Raw genomic sequence first — 12474 nt, 5'->3', positions numbered from 1 at the left:
TTTTGTGTATGCAGCTGTTTTTCAGATGTTCTGTTCTTGTTTTGTTTGTTGACTTTGTCTTGAAAAATTTTATTATTCCCATTTCATATAAAGAAATTATGCCTAAATTCTTTCTGGTGGGGTTCAGTTTAGAGTGAGATACACAATTCATATTTTTTTCCGAGGGCTTTTATGTCTAAAAGATTTATTTTTGGAAAGAAGTCATAAGGAAATATTCTTAATCCAGAATTCAATTTGCCTTGGATACAAAGCCACAGGGCTGTACTTGAGAATGACCTGGCTATTTATATCCAGAAGAGGGATGTGACTTCTGGGAAGTTATATGTTGAAAAGTTTTTTAAGCAAAAGTATATATGTATTTAGAATAGACTTCAGTGTCTACGGTTATATTTCCTAACTGTTGACCCAAACTATAATTTGTTTCCTTTGTTTCCAGCTATGCTAGCTCAGGGAATAGCTGAAACAGGAACCGTTCCGAGAGCGAATGAAAAAGATGAGGGCAAATTTAGCCCCTGCCAGATCAGCCCAGTAAAACGTGAAAACACACTGTGTAGATCACAAGGAGTAAATGTAATATTATGTCCTCTAGTAAGTGTTTTCATCACACTGCTCTGAAAAGGCACCAGGCCACTTCCCACTATGAGCTATATATATATATATATATATATATATATATATATATATATATATATATATATATATATATATATATATATATATGTAATTTATATATATATAATATATACATATATGTATGTATATATATATATATATATATATATATATATATATATATATATATATATATATATATATGAACTTCAAATAAAAATTACTCGAGGCTAAGGTAAGCCCAAACAGAAACCCAGAGGGACAGGCAACCAGCACTTGCACCTCTGTAATCACTTCAAAACCCAAGTTGCCTAGGTTTGATGAATAACATGATGGCAAGGACGCTTTTATTGAAAGATCTGACAGGTTTGCAGAGTCAAGGGTGGCATAGGGATGAGTGAGCTATTACCTAAGTCTAACAGGTAAGGGTCTACAAGTTTTTTAAGAGACGAGAGATGACAGGAGGGGGTTCAGGAAAAAATTCTGGGAGACTAGGTTAGAACGGGGCAAGACTGTATCAAAAGGGAACAGCTTGTCAGTGCAAGCTCGACTGAGGTGGTATAAATCCTCAAGGGAGTGCGGTACTTGTAGGTTCACAGGCTAAGCTTAGTGGAATATTGGAAGATCCAAGGACTACAAGACAGTTGAGTAGTAGCAGACTGAAAACAATGAAGTCACTTGCTTTACAAGTCACAAATCAGGGCATTAAGAATTGAGCACCTTTAAAGGTAAGAGGACCAGCAGGAGTTCTGGCAAAAGCCCGCCAGTGCTATGTTAGTGGTAGAACTGAGGGAAGTGGCTGCTATCATAATTTATGAGGATGTCGACATAGCTCAACTTTAAGACTACATTGAAGAGGGCAGACTGAAGCTGACAATGGAGCTGAGCTACCTGTTGTATTATTAGCATACAGATCTGATGAACAGAGGAAAAGGCATCGTAATTTACCAGTTAGTGAAGGGTGTGCAGGCAAGAAGGTAACTGAACTACGAGATACAGGTTCTACAAGTGCAATTGTATGTACAAGTTTGGTATCTGTGGACCAAATGACTGATAAGAAATGAGTTTGTGTGCTCACTGATAGGAGTATACATAAATTTCCAGTAGCAAACATTTATGTAATCATTCTATGCTGTGTAGGAGAATCACATGCCATGTGCCTGGATGAACCTTTATACTGTATAACCTTACTTTTTAAAACATTCCGTTCCCAAAGAACCCTGAAGAAAAGGATCAAAGCTGACACTGAGATGGTCTAGAAAGCTGTAGTGACAGACGACCTCAGGGGTAAGCCAGCGGAAAGTGATGCTTGGATAGTTTTGGAGAAAGGTTAGTATTGAGACAGCAGTGGGTTGTGACCTGTGTCCAAGTCCAGCAAGAGAAACTCAGCATCAGACCTCCCAGATGTAGGAGCAGAGCAGCAGAAAGAAGTCCAGCAGTTCTACTGTGCAAATAGTGAAGGACTTTTAATTTTAAGATTTAATGAATTGTTATATCATGTTTCCTAGGGCAAGGTGGCTGGAGAAGTGCAGCAAATCCTTGTGCTGAAGATATATCATGCTCAAGTGATGAAGCTGGCTCATGAATTTTTAGTCAGTGAATATCTTGGAGTTAAGAACACTTCTGGCCATATAACCAGCAGTTTTCAAAGGCCAGGAGTGTTTGTGGACTTCACCAGGTTTTGCAGGTCATGTGACGCTTGCATGGGGACTGCACAAATCTGCTGCACCAGCAAAATACCATTGATGGAATAGCCATGCAAGGGATTAGCTGCAGACCTGATTAGACCTATATCACCAGTGTCAAAGAAGGGCAACAGTAACATCCTGATAGTGGGAGACTTGGCTGCAAGGTACCCAGAGGCAATAGAACTTACTAGAATAGAAACCGAGCAGGTAGTATAGGCACTATTTTAAGTTTTCAGCAGGGTGGATTCCCTCAAGAGATGCTAATGACTGAGATATCCAATTTACTTCCAAAATGATGAGGAAGCTGAGCCATCTAGGGAACACCAAGGAGTTGCTCATGGCTGTATAATCTGAGATGCAATGGGTTGTGCAAAAGGATCAGTGGTGTTCTAAAATTTATGCTGAGGGATTGGGATTGATCTCTATCAGCGATCCTGGTGAGGAAAGGAGATGGATCCTACAGGTTCTGTGTGGACTATTGTCAAGTGAATGACATAACCATGTTTGACAACCTATGGGAGAACCCTAGGCTATGTAGGTAAAACTACCCAGTGACAAATTTTTCACCAAGATGGACTTGAGCATGGAATATTAGCACATTCCAATGCAAGAAATGTCATTGTAGAAGACAGCAGTTACTGTTTCAAGTGGATGTTACCAGGTCAAGAGGATGCCATTTAAATTAATAAATTCAGTAGTGACATTCAACAGGGAGAGGAGGAAGATGGTAGTGGTAGCCAAGAGTTCTGACCATTTTATGGACAATTTGTTAACTCATGCAATGGCATGGGGAGACTGTATCGAGGGACTTAAGGACTTACTCTATAGAGTGAGGGACGTGGGACTGACTATCCAACCTTCCAAGTGTTTCATTGGTTACATCAGAGTAGAATTCATCGGACACAAGGTCAAGTTTGTGAACAACTATGCAAATCTATATGTTCCTTGGACCACCCAAGTGAAAAATGGATTACTGAACGAGTTGGAGTGGAAAGAAGCTCAACAAAAGGCATTTAAAGAACCGAAGCAGGTTTCAGGATATGTAGGCTATCGATACTATGCATTCGGGTCGTTTCGGCCGTAAGTCATTTAGGCCGTAAGCATGTTTACGTGCAAGATGGGCGCTGTGTTTAGTACCAGCCCCTTGGGGATGTACGTAAAACATGAAATAATAATGGTAAATACCATAAACATAGCGTCTTACATTGTTTTGGATGTTACGGCCTAAAGTGACTTACGGCCGAAACGACCAGGACGGATACTATGAGTACCAAACTTCAGTGGGGCTTCCATTGTGAGGACAATGCATCGAATGAACGGCTAGGAGGCATGCCACTGCAATAGTTTGCTGATGGAATACTCCCAACTGCTTCTGCACATATGAAACCAAGAAGAAGAATGAGGGCAACTATTGTACAATAAAAAAGGAGTGCCTAGTAACAAAATGTAGTTTCACTCAACTATCTGCCGATTGGTATCACAGAAAGCAGGCTTGAATATTCGAGTGGGCAGTGAAGGCATTATATATATATATATATGTGTGTGTGTGTGTGTGTGTGTGTGTGACCAACTTATTAGATAGCAGATATTCAGCAAAGAAAGAGCACACTGAAGGAAAGCAGTCAGCAGAGAAAAAACAGACTGACAGAAGGCAGCCATTTCGTCATCTTTATAGAAAGAAGAAACCCACAACTTTTTTTGGAGAGGAAGTTGCAACTTCCCACCACGATTTCTATATGTACAATATACCAAATGCATATGACATGCTTGTACAGTATATTCAAAATGTTCCATAAGCTGTTGCTCAAATGCCACTTTACAAGTTTCTGTAGCACCACTAATGATTCACATTAAGAAATCATAACTCTGCTATTTTTCAGTTCTCACTCAATAAAATATGATATATATATATATATATATATATATATATATATATATATATATATATATATATATATATATATATATATATATATATATATATATATATGTGTGTGTGTGTGTGTATATATATTTAACACTATATACACTATACATTTGTTCAGTCACACACACATGTGGTCTACCCATACTGAAGAAAACTAGTATTGAAAACAAAATATACTTATCAGAACAACTAATAGGTGAACAAAGGAAAAGAAATCTAAAGTTCAATGGCCAAGAATGTATAACAAACCAAATAAAGTTCATACACACATCTATGCTAAACCAGAAACGTGTGTAATGGGTCTTCAAAAAACATCGTAAACAAACCACGTGAGTAACTAAATAATTAAATTGCGATATCAATTCATAAATGAAATATGACTCCGAAAACTGAAATATTAAGCTAAATGCAAAGTTAAGTACAGTATTTCAATAAAATACTTAAAGATAAGTATTGTATTATACTCCCAATATACTAAATACTGACACGTTGAATCAGCAGTACAGCAGATCATGTGATTTCCTGTACATGTTAAGGACAGTAATACTGAAAAAAGTTTACCAATAATAAAGAAACGTATCAGACTTCAAATCTAGTCATTGTACATAACATATAAGAACAGATATGATTTTCTTTTTTTCAGGAATCGACTCAACAGACGAACAGAAACACAATAGTCAGGTGTAAGTCCAACTTTAACAACGTTAATGTGTAATGTTTTTGAAAATGAACTTAGGGTGCTGTTCGCCAGTGAATTATGAATGTAAGATAAGTAATAAAAGTAGTCGTCCACCACTTAGTATGATGTTCGTACTAACAGTTAACAATAATAACTCGTAACAGTTAATAGGAACTGGCATGCATACTTTCTAGAAGCAAAGTCTACAAGTCTGTAGCAAACACCATATTTCTGTATAACACAGACAAACAGCAAGCATATATATACTTGTGTTTGTCAGTCACAACGACAAGTCATGTGGTTCAACCGAACCGTAATGTGGGCTTGTCAGAATGCATGACGCCTCAGCCAGTGGTATCAAACTATGGCGAAAGAACCGCAGTCATAATCGACTTATGACTTTTACCAGTCTTAGGTTTATCAAGTCAATTCGGGGCCACGTTAGAGATAAATGTCACGGGAAGTATTAACAGTACGGCAGCACCTATCACCGTCAGAAATTCACGGTTTTCTTCATGAAAATACATAATTTCATCATCGTAATTTGTTTATTATTCACGCGATGAATGTCCAATGTGCAGGATGAAATCTCCGAAATGGTCATGTGGTATTCACATAGTAAGTTTTCTTTCTTTCTGGAGATGAACCCAGTGCCACAGAAAAGCAGGGTTGGTGCCTACACATTGCAGTCAACCAGCATCATACCAGGTACAGGAAAACATACTAAAATAAGTTTAGTATACCTTAGTTTAACCAGACCACTGAGCTGATTAACAGCTCTCCTAGGGCTGGCCCGAAGGATTAGGTTTATTTTACGTGGCTAAGAACCAGTTGGTTACCTAGCAACGGGACCTACAGCTTATTGTGGAATCCGAACCACATTATAGCGAGAAATGAATTTCTATCACCAGAAATAAATTCCTCTTATTCCTCATTGGCTGGTCGGAGATTCGAACGCGCGGCCAGCAGAGTGCTAGCTGAGAACGGAAAACATCCGCCCAATGAGTAACTAGGAAAACATACTGAAAGCAGATACAGAGTACATCAGTAGTTATTTGTTCCTTAAACGATAACAGTAGTGGTCCTCCCGAAAATTGTGAAGGTGTTCTGAACAGTTGTTGACTTCCCTTCAGAAAGTTCCATTTAAAGATAACTGTACAGTGTAGCCCCTGTAGATGTTGGGAAGAAACGGACTAGAGTACACCAAACATACTTCATAGTTCACAGACTGCATGTAAGAGACCAAATCATTACCATGCACACACATACAATTAGTGCTCTTTCTACTACCAACACAGTCTTACTCATACACTCCTCAAATGAACATCTGCTTTCCCTTAATCTTTCACACCACAATCCCTTCCCTTCCCAGATATCCTGGACACAATCACTCTTTACCCTTCTTATCTTTACGCACAGTGATCTCTTACCCTTGTCTCACAACTGCCTCAACATTATTTTGACTTTGCCCTCTAAGAAAAATCAACCATCATCCATTTTTCTCTCTTTTGTTTGCCTCACATCCACGTATATTTAGTATAATACGCGCACACACACACACACACACACACACACACACACACACACACACACACACACACACATATATATATATATATATATATATATATATATATATATATATATATATATATATATATATATATATATATATATATATATATATATATATATCAAGGAATTAACTGGTCACTCTCACCAGGCCTACGTAAATACAAATATCAACAAACAACGCGTTTTCTGATTCACTCATTTTGTGGGATAATATCTTTACTAAATTCTTGACTGAATCTGGTGTCACATCTCAACCGTCCTCTGAAAAAGGGATTTAAAAAAACAGGTAAAGAATCTTAACAAACACTTGTGAGGGGCAAGATAAGACTGAAATTCTTCTATAAGGTTAAATGTTTGCATATGAATACCCGCAAAAATATAATGGCTATTCTCGTAACATACAGTTCGCTTAAAACCATTTGCTGATAAACATACTTCAAAGCAACATGCTGTATTTGACGGCAGGGGGAAACACGTGAACGGAACGTGTGCCACTGACAAGCTCCACAGAGCTGTCGTGGATTACGAACCGTCTTGTACAAAACACATGTACCGTACATGTGCACGTATATAATGCGTAGATAAGGGCAAGTGTAGGCACACGCACGAGACTCACCCATACTAACAAAGAAAGCTTACACATATTATACGTATATATATATATACACACACACACACACACACACACACACACACACACACACACACACACACATATATATATATATATATATATATATATATATATATATATATATATATATATATATATATATATATATATATATACATATATACACACACACATATATGAATATATATATATATATATATATATATATATATATATATATATATATATATATATGTGTGTGTGTGTGTGTGTGTGTGTGTGTTTTGTGTTAAGTATTTTAGTGCATGCGGATGAATTTGTACATAACTGTAATACTTAAAAGTTATTAAAGTTCCCGTATGTACACATGAAACAAATCTACCAAATGACTTGCTTAACTTTGTATTAGTTATTTATTAGTGCTATTGAGATTATATGTAATATTGTATATTATATATACAGATATTGTTGTTTTTATAATAAAAGATAAAAAAATAAAAGATCGGAATTAAGACAACTAGAGACGCGTAAGTAAAACAATTTAATTGTGAAAGATTAATACTGAAAGTTATTTAACGCACTGCACAATTGAGACCGACCCTTTTTACCAGATACGTATCTAATTGTAATAACACAATGCCCCTCTTAACTTCTCAAATTCTACACACTTTTTGTATACACTTGTCATTGCAAAGCCTAAGACCCAAATGGAATAATATGATGAAATTCTGACATCCAACGCGGGGTTTGAACCCATTATCTGGTTAGGCTTTGTATCCAAAATGTGTGAAGAAATCGAGAATTAAGAGGGGCATTGTGCTTATATATATATATATATATATATATATATATATATATATATATATATATATATATATATATATATATATATATATATATATATATATATAGAATAATACAGCCAGAAGATGTGGTAACATTGCAAACATTATTTTTTTCTTAAACGTCATACTGAGGCACAGGCGAGCTTTCGGGGGAATTCATTACATTTCCTATCATCAAGGTTAATTATCTGTAAAGATTACATAAAATAAAATGAAATAGCAAGAAAACTACAGTATATTTATTGACTAGATAGAAATGATAGAGATAGCCATATCTGATGACACTTAGATATACACTATGATGCAAAGAGAAAATATACAACAAGTAACAGTACAAAAATTGCATTAAATTAACTTTCAGGGTTTTCAAATTTTTCTAAGATACTGTTTGCATATGCCAAACGAGAGGACAGTAGGGTGGTGTATCATCTCAATTTTCCCCTCACAAGATTACCTCCAGTATATTCGCGATAAGATTACCAGCTCTGTGCCCTACTGAGGGCGATATGTGTGTGAAGGCCTCCTGCCTTTCTTAGCCCTCATCCATGTAAGTACTGAGCAAGCGTAATGTGCCTATCTTTGCTGATTGAATGTACCAGACAGAGTGACAGCGAGCAACATTCTTCACACACACACACACACATATATACACTATAAATATATATATATATATATATATATATATATATATATATATATATATACATACATATATATATATATATATATATATATATATATATATATATATATATATACAATATATTATATATACAGTATATATATAATTATATATTTATAATTTATAATATATATATATATATATACATATACATATATATCCGCTTAATTAGACACACATGCACTATGATTATCTTCCAAGGGCCTTGGAATTCAATATCATCTACAACATAACTCATCAATAAACATGAAAGAAGACTGATATTGCTAATCCTGAGTGAGCCATCACCTAATCTCGACCCCTAAGGCCTACCTGCAAACATCTCCAACTTTTTTACCAGACTTTATATATTTGCACATACACACACATTATATATATATATATATATATATATATATATATATATATATATATATATATATATATATATATATATATATATATATATATATATATATATACTGTATATATATACAGTACATATATAAATAAATAAATATATATATATATATATATATATATATATATATATATATATATAGCCTATATATATAGATATGTGTGTGTTCGTGTGTGTGTTTATGCATTATGATTCTGCATACAACAAACGAAGAGAAGGTCATAACCAACATACTCGGCATAAGCGATCTAGATTAGATCCAGATGGTAACTTCCGGAAAGAATGCGCTTCTTGCGGTGTAATAATTATCGAAGCTATCCATATAAAGACTAATGTACTGAAAGCCATACCTATGTAATTTTGCTTGATAGTGGGGTCTAAAATACCAAATGATATGAATATAAGAGCCTTCAAAAATATCATTCCAAAGCACAAACAAACAAACACCGTGTCACGAAACGTCAACTCACCCTTGGTATCGGAAACCCTTCAATTGCGGTGTCTCTCTCTCTTTTTTTCTTTCTGGGAATGGTAACTAGGTTACGTCTGTTAGCGTAGAACCAGACCGATCTGATCCCCAGGCAGTCAGAAGTTGCATCATGCAAGAACATTGTTGTACTGTAGAGAATGAAATATATATATATATATATATATATATATATATATATATATATATATATATATATATATATATATATATATATATATATATATATATATATATATATATATATATATATATATATATATATACAGTATATACATACACATATACTGTATGTAATTATATAATTCATATATTTGTGTATACAGCCTATCAGACAAACCAATCCGTCGTGACGTCGCAGCGACGGCTCGGTGTAAGATTTAAACCACGGGCTAACCCTCATTACAGGTCATTCTTATAATATGATTTACACTTACCGCTTTGCCCTGCTCTTCCTGTTACTGATTGTTTTCGTGTCTAATTTCTATTTTTTCATACCTTTATTAATAATTATGCGGACTGATAAATGGAACCTAGTAAAATAACTGTTATAACCCAGCATAAGCAAGTTAATTTGCTTTAACCGGGTTGACGGTTTTCGCTAAATTCTATAATTAACTATAGAGATTAGAACGGTGATTTTATCGGTAGCCAGAAAATTCGGTCTCAGAAAACTTGGTCTGGAAAATTCGCTTTCAAGCTATTGTGCTTCGCATATGAACTATTTTGTGTGTTTACTTTACATGATAATTATGTTTATAGGGTACTAAATAGAAAACATGCAGATTAATGTAGAACATTTTTTGAGTACTAAACAGAAAATAAGTTCAATAAAGCAATGAGTTAAAATTTGTATTCACCATAAATCTTTAAAAAAAACTTTAAGTTATAAGCAAAAGCTCTTAAAAATTCAGTCTGGTTGCTTCCATCATACTTTTCTACCAATGTCTCAATATGGTTGTCAAGTTTTTCATATTTTCTTTTTTTTTATGTGGCCTTTCTCCCAGCTGCAAATGTAAAATTTTAGTTTGTGTGAGTGCCTCTTCCTTTTTTATGACATCAATGAATTTCCAAATGTTTTTTTTTTTTGCTTGCTATGGAGTGTCTTAAGGCTGAGTGAAATCCTTCTAATTCATTGTTTGTGCAAAGCAATTCATCCCTAACACGACTTCTGATATTCCAAAATACTATAGGATATAAAGGAGCTTCTCTTCTACGTCGCCGTCTACGGAGTGCACCGATATATGGTAATTCAAAGTAACTAATAAAATCCATCGGTACTGGTTCGTCTTCACAATTCCTGAACGCATTAATCACTTCTTCAGTTGGCAAGAATGCCAAAGCACAAAACATTCTGACTATCAGCGAAAAATTATTGCCAGTATTATACTGGCGCTTAAAACCCAAATCACAAATTCGGCGACAGGCGGTCTGGCACAAATGGAAGAAGCACCCAACAGTTACACAACTAGGAAAATGCTTCTGGATACTATTACAAAGTGCTTTCTCGAAATCGATCATCACTTCCTTGGGATTTAAATTTGGCAGTAGGTCTTTTAGTTTCATGAAGGCTTTTTCATAAGCAGCTTCTGTTTTGTCAGGAAATAAAATAAATGCACGAGGGAAGACTTCCACAGATATCAGCACGCATAATCAGAGCTTGATACCATCCATTAGGTGACACTTTGAAAGTACCACCCATTCCCAAGCAGAGAGAACTTTGTAGATCATCAAAGCCCTTGTCAGAAGCAAATAACAAAATTCTTTTGTCATCGTCAGTTACACTGTGACTTTGTAAAAAAATTTGCCTTCACTCAAAACACGAAATATCTGAGGCACTTTAAATCCAGTACGAGTCAAAGGTAAAGGAGGAGCATTGTTCGCCAATTAGTTATTGACCTTGAAATTGCTGGCAAACTCGATATTTCACTTATTACATTTTCATCAGGTTTATTCACAGTATCTACTAGATGATATACCGTTCTTAATTTTACACTTCATTTCTGATATAGCACTTCCGGCTTCTACTTTTGGTGATGTAGAAGAGTGATATATGAGCGTTAATCTTCTTAACAATCACATTTTTGCCGTCCCGCATTTGCGTGTGCACTCGAGCACTGCGCGTTTTACGCATCTCACACCGTCAAAATAGCCTGATCCTGTCGGCACTGGACATATGAAAAACATAATATGTATATATATATATATATATATATATATATATATATATATATATATATATATATATATATATATATATATATATATATATACGAGGGTAAGTCAAAAGTTCCAGGAAAAATTGTTGAATGATGTATTTACACAGGAATGAAACAACCCAAATACTTGGTAAACAATTATCTGTGATGTAGTGATCCATATAGACTTGTTACCTCAGTCATCCTCTTGCTACCGTGGTGTTAACATCTGCTTCAGAAAAGTAACTTCTTGAACCCATGGAAAATAAAGATTTTGAGATGAGAGCTAACATCAAGTTCCTGACCAAGCTTGATTGGAAACCAGGAAAAATTATTGAAGCTTTGCAACAAGTTTATGGAGATTCTTCTCCATCTAAATCAGTTGTTTATGATTGGATAAAGCGATTTAAGGATGGTCGGGAGGACCTCAAAGACAACCCAAGAGAGGGAAGACCATCGACTGCAAAAATGAAAGAATTGTGGCTTTGGTGCAGAATCTAGTGGATGAAGATCGTCGGATTACTATCGATATGATAGCTAATGAAACTGGGATCTCCCATGGTTCCGCATTTTCAATTTTAAATGAAAATCTTGGTTTGAGTAAACTTTCAGCACGTTGGGTCCCAAAAAAAGCGTTGCGCGAAGACCAACTGCATCAAAGAGCTGAACTTTCTCTTGCAGTTTTAACGAAGATTGAATCAAATGAATCAGAGTTTTTGACCGGATTGTTACTGGAGATGAAACTTGGATCCATCAATATGACCCAGA

Source organism: Macrobrachium rosenbergii, chromosome 51 (genome assembly GCF_040412425.1).
Source record: "Macrobrachium rosenbergii isolate ZJJX-2024 chromosome 51, ASM4041242v1, whole genome shotgun sequence".
Lineage (NCBI taxonomy): Eukaryota > Metazoa > Arthropoda > Malacostraca > Decapoda > Palaemonidae > Macrobrachium > Macrobrachium rosenbergii.
This window is presented reverse-complemented; position numbering follows the sequence as displayed.